Genomic DNA, 6,000 nt, shown 5'->3' on the forward strand with positions numbered 1-6,000 from the left:
TTGTTAATAGATCGCCAACAAAAATGGGGCAATTGCAAGCGGACTGTGCCAGCAGCTCGCGTCTCGCTCGCTTTTCGCGTGCGGGTGGGAAAAGTTTTGCCCACATTAAAAGCTCGAAGCTGCGATGGACTCAATATCTGTTGCCATTTTGATGGCAATTTCTTAACATACCAGCAGGTCCTTATTGAAAGCTTTAATTATCTGCGAAGAACGAAATGACTGTCAACTCCTGCCGGTCAAAGATGCGTCTTTTTTTTTTCCCCAATTTCATTTTATTTGCGCGAAAGTCATTAAAGATGAGGATCTTTTGGAAATCGCTGCTGAGAACCTATTGATCGTATGGGAGGGGGAAGCTTCACTGCTGTTTCGGGAAATACAGTCCAGAGATTTAATAGCATAAAGTGACTCATCCGGTTAAGTTTGAAGCAGGTAACGAAGTAAAGTGAAAGTTTAGAAAATGATTACATTGTATGGCGGTGTCTGGACTCCATCTTTAAGTCGTCTGCCAGTAGACTTACTGCAGTTTGGAAGCCAATGCCAAAATTAATTCGCCAAGTGCTCTGCCATTTATTGGCCCCATAATCTCTTTACCTCGTAATTTCTTCCACACGCCTTGGAGATAAGCGTTAAGTTTATATTTTATTTTCAACGGTGCACTGATTTATTTGATAAAATGAGACTTTTTGCCTCCGCATCTGCCGTCCTTTTAAGAAGAACCCCACATTTCAAAAACTAAATCGATCCATTGACCTGCTGAGTACTGTGGATCCGCATGTTAGAACTCTGTGGCCATATGTTTTATTTACATATATACACACATATAAATATATAATTGGCCCGGCATTTGCGCTCATCGCCCAGCAGAAATCGCAACCACGAGTCTGTGTATAGAGCGTGTGATTCATATAGACATGCAACCGAATGGCTGGTCAAGGAGGGGATGGTTCATGGTTGTTCAGTGATATTTCCCCCCCCCCGAAAAATCCGCATTGTACTTCAAAGTAGCTACGTTTCTGAAAATATGGCGTAACATCATAAAATTAATGGTAACTAAACCGACACACATATCAGTGTTCATCCGTTCACTGCAAACTTTACGACAATCTTAACAAATGGCAAGCCCTGGACACGGCCAACACACACACACACACAGCATCAACGCTGCATGCAGTAACTTAACACGGAGTCGGGTCGGGCACAACTGCATTATATAGACAGGTAGTCTAAGGACTGGCCGCCGGGTGCATGCACGGACTCGAGCGAATGTAAATTAAAAGGTGTGAAGAAGTCTTACCAAAAAGCCTGATGAAATGATGCGCTGCTCCCGATGTCAGTAAGCGATACCTCTGATCATTCCAGCGTCTCTCCTCCAACCTCGCTCCTTAAATATCGGGAAGCCCTCCCTTTCACAAGCGAGCCACATTCATCACCAGGCAGTTACTTCCACAAACACTCGCCTTCCCCTCTCGACAAACTACGGGCTTATTTGTCCTGGAAGTGCCCGGCTCGGTCGCAGAGAGCGCGACCCAAGTGTGAGAAGGGGGGGAAGAGACAGACTGCGAGGCAGCGAGAGACTTACAGAGACAAGTCCGCAAGCTCTACGCCTGGGCGTCGCGACGGCAATAAGGAAGGTGCATTCTCCTCTCCGACCATCCCGCGGTACCGCTGCACGCCCCAGAAGCTCAAAAAAGCCAGTGAATAAAATATGTACACACACATGTACGCTGCAACAACAACAGCAGCAGCAACAAAAAAAAGAACAGATTCCGTCTTCTCCGCTCAAACTACGGCGAGAATGCGCCGAGAATCCCACGGTGCAACAGTGTCTTCCAGCCCGCGGTTCACTCACCGCTGCTCAACAATCCCAATTCCCAAAAGCAGAAACAAGCTGCCACCAAAAAAAAGCCGTACAATCGTTGACAAATCACCAATCCGGAGATTTAAGAGAGTGCAGGGGGGAAAAAACAATGAAGAAATCCTACATTTTGAGATGGTCTGTGTGCAGAACTCCGAGTCAATGACAAAATACTTGCAGCTGCTGAGCACATTTGTCCTGACTGCCACCCATTGGAGATTCCCGAGGCCAATGACGCCGAGCAACGTTGAGAACAGCTCCAATAAACTGAAGACTCGCCCGGCGCATCTCACACACCCTTGAGTGGAGATGCTTCTTATCACATAATAAATGCACTCTTCATTCTTTCACTGTTTTTTTTCCCTTTCCCTCCCCTTTTACATTCAAGACATTCAAAATAATAATAACTATCCCTGTGCACATCTCCTTCTCTGGAGCGAGATCGTCACCTCGTGAAGTCTTTCGGAAAAGTTTCTTCGAAGCCTGCGGGTGGACCAAGAGGCCACTGATAGACCAGGGAGGGGAGGGATAGGGGAGGGTGAACGGTTGGGAAATGCGATCAGAATTTCGATGAAGTGGCCTTTTGAGGAGATGAAAAGGTACACAGTGGGGGAATCCGCTCTGTTTACAGACCTCTGCCTCAGAAGCGCAGCAAGAAGAAATCATCAACGAAATAAAACCAGCCACCCAGTGAAGCAGATCGGGGCCAATGTAGTGTGTAAGAAGCCGCCAGCTTCCTCGGCGTGCATTTCATATCGTGCACTGTTGCATATTTTCATATTCATAACACACTCGGCGAAGGCTCGCCTGACACGCCAGGGAGGTGATATTAAAATATTAGATGATGAGGCATTCACTGACAAACTAAACCTGTCATTTACTTCCATGCACCTGCACCTGTAATCACTCGACTAAATTAATCGGTAATTAAGGTCCAGTGATTATTTGGATTTTTTTCCCCACCTGCGTGACAAAGTGGGGCTGTCACCAATATAGGCAATCAGTCAATTGAAGATACTCGGAATCTCTGCCGTTCTAGACGCCGGCTGCAGATAACGGCGGGGATTGCCGTTTGTGATCCAGCTGAAATTAACCACACGCATTCTCCTCTTTTTTTTTTAAATTTAATTTTTACTTTTGATCAACTTCAACCTGCAGGGAAATGCAAAAGTTAAGCTCGTTTTATAACTCGGAGCCGCCTCTTGCAGTCAATCTAGTGACCTTATGTCCCACTTTCCGAGGCAGAGCTAATTAAGCCAACAAGGTAATAATGACTCGAACGTGTTGGGTTAATGACAGTAAAGGAAGATAGGGAAGAGATTTCTTCTGCAATTGAGTAATCGCTGCGTGGGAAACCAATGCATAGCTGGCCCTGGATTAGGGTTTTTTTTGTTTTGAGGTGAGATTACGAATTTTTGGATAATTGAATAGAAATTCCTCACGGTTCCGTTATGCATTACGATGCGATTGGGGAAATTGGTCTGCCAAAGTCATAAAACACAAACATGGCTTAAAGTGACGAGTGGAAAGTCCATGATTGGGGATGTGCAAAGATTTTGGAGGAGAGTCAATCTTACCCTTTCTTGATTCAGGGGTAAACAATGTGCTTTCCTACTTTTGCCCCTCGTGAGATTTCCAGAATTAACCGAAAGAGAAGTAGGGTTTGGCTGAAGAAAGGTTCCGACCTGAAACGTCTCCTATCCATTTATCCAAAGACACTGTCTGACCCGCCGAGTTACTCCATCATTTTACTCTCTTTGGAGTTAACCAGCATCTACATTTCCTTCCTCCACATAATTTAACATGGTTACTCTGGGAGAAATGCCAACCAGAGATGTAACTCGTATCTGCAGAAAGGCGAGTGCACTGTGTTAGCAGTGTGACTATCGTGTTGTTGGCACGCGTGGAATAAAGGTCCGGCTACGTATTGATGGTTCTGCATTGGGAACTGCTGATATGGGAGGAGGACAAGAGATTAAAATGCAACTCCACACACTTTCACTGGGACGTTGAAATATATTAAGCATGTTATTTAAAGTGTATCATCCCATGATAAAAACTATCGTTTTTGATTGTACACGATGGGCAGCTTCTCCCAGCAGTGATTTGACAATTATGGAAGTGAAGGCAGGGACATTGGGATGAACGGCAGCCGCAGTTCTGAAGTACCACTGTTCATGGATTAGCGCTGTGAAGTTGGAATAAAGCCAAGGCTGTTCTTAGAGTTTGCGAAAGATGGGGTGACTGGAGCAGAGGGTCAGTTGAATGATTTAAGGACAATTTCTTTGCCAGATGAATGAAAAAAACAAATGTTCTTAAAGAACCGGACGCAATTCTTGCATATTTCTGAGAGACACATTGGGGTGGTAGTTGCGCAGCAGTAGAGTTGCTGCCTTACAGCGTTAGAGTCCGGGTTCAATCCTGACCTGGGGTGCTGTCTGTACGGAGTTTGCACGTTCTCCCTATGTTCTCCGGGTGCTCACGCTTCCTCCCACATTCCAAAGACCTACAAGTTAGCAGGTTAATTGGCTTCTGTATATTATTCCTAGCATGTGGGATAGAACTGGTGCATGGGTGACAGTGGGCGGCGTGGTCTCGGTGTGCCGAAGGGCCTCTTTCCACGCTGTACCTCTACTATAATGAAGGGCGCGAATCTGCTGAGATCTGCACAAACTAGATATGGAATATTTATTTACGCGGTTTAAGGACTTTGTAGATGAATGGTTTTGAGTTTCCGTGACGTGTTTGTGCAAAACGCAAAGTAAATGGTGTTAATTCTTTCTATAGGAATTAATGCAACTCGCCACTGAGGTATAAAAAATTTGATAATAAACGTGTGTAAAATAAATAATTAAATAACAATCCACAAAGGTCCAAGTCCCCCCTTGTTCAATTTACCATACGATACGATGGAACTTCAACTAAACCCAGGGGGCAAATTGGTCATAAAACACAACAAGATACATACTTTTCTTCTGAAGCCCTTTGCTCCTCTCGGGAGCATAGGTCATTGACAAATGTCCTCCACCTCACTCGTTGTTGGCAGTTCTTTCGAGATCTCCTCAGTTGAGCCCACTCTCAGACATTTCTGTCTGGACACGTCTTCTCCCGCTGTTCCTGGGGCAACCTCTTTTCCTTTTTCCTTGGGGGTTCCATTTCAGGACTTGCCGGGTGATGACTGGCAGGTTTCCTGAGGGTGTGTCCAATTCAACTCTATTTTCTCCTTCGAATGTGTAAGCCAATGGGCTCCTGGCTTGTTCTTTTCCACAGGTCCACATTGCTTACTTTGTCTCTCCGCCAGATGTTAAGTATTCTCCTAAGGCAGGTGTTAATAAATGTGTGCAGCCTGTTTGTAGTGTGTTTTGGTGTTTTCCATGTCTCTGATCCATACAGCATCACCTGTTTCACATTTGAGTTAAAGATGCGTATTTTGGTGTTGATTGAGATGTGTTTTGAGCTCCAGATCTTCCTGAGCGTGCTAAACGCCACCCTAGCCTTATTGATTCTACTTTTTATGTCTGCCTCTACCCCTCCGGTGATGTCCACAACACTGCTTAGGTATGTGAATGTTTCCACCTCCTCTAGAGCAATGCTGTGCATAAGGATAAGGTTGCTAGTTTTGTAGTGGATCCTCATCTCCTGTGTCTTTGCTGTATTGTGTGTAAGACCAAGTTACACCCAATACAGCAAAGACACAGGTGATGAGGATCCACTACAAAACCAGATACATGAAACATGAAATTAAAGTGACGAGTGGAAAGGATTGGGGGTGTGCAAAGATTGAGGAGGGCTTCATATGACACACCGGGAGACGCCTTGGACAACCATTAAACATTGCAAGAACCATTGACCATTGGCCAATTTCGCCTGGCGCTATGAGTGCTCGGGAAGGTAAGTATATAAGTGTTGTTAAGACTTAGGCATTGATTTGGTGTTTACAATTATCTCTGGACATGCTTATGTGCTTAGTGACAGGTACTGGGATAACTCAGAGGAGTGCTCCCAGCTTATTCTTGCCTTCACAGGGCAGGCTCTCTCAGAGGTTGCCCTGCGCTTCACAATGACCAGCAGAAAACAACAACCAGTAGGATCCATCTCTGGAGGATGTGGATAGGTGGTGTTTAGGGTCGGGGCCCCTCTTCAGG

The 6,000-nt window shown here is 45.3% G+C and overlaps 1 protein-coding gene across 1 annotated transcript in view; it reads right to left on the reverse strand.

The window, feature by feature from the left end:
• il1rapl1b (interleukin 1 receptor accessory protein-like 1b) overlaps positions 1-2,241 on the reverse strand; it is a 1,086,945-nt gene extending 1,084,704 nt beyond the window's left edge. The window contains exon 1 of the mRNA XM_055644538.1: positions 1,295-2,241. The gene's annotated coding sequence lies outside the window, so the exon portion shown is untranslated. The remainder of the gene's footprint in view (positions 1-1,294) is intronic.
• Between the last annotated feature and the right edge of the window lie 3,759 nt (positions 2,242-6,000).

This window comes from Leucoraja erinacea, chromosome 13 (genome assembly GCF_028641065.1).
Source record: "Leucoraja erinacea ecotype New England chromosome 13, Leri_hhj_1, whole genome shotgun sequence".
In the NCBI taxonomy this organism is placed as follows: Eukaryota; Metazoa; Chordata; class Chondrichthyes; order Rajiformes; family Rajidae; genus Leucoraja; species Leucoraja erinaceus.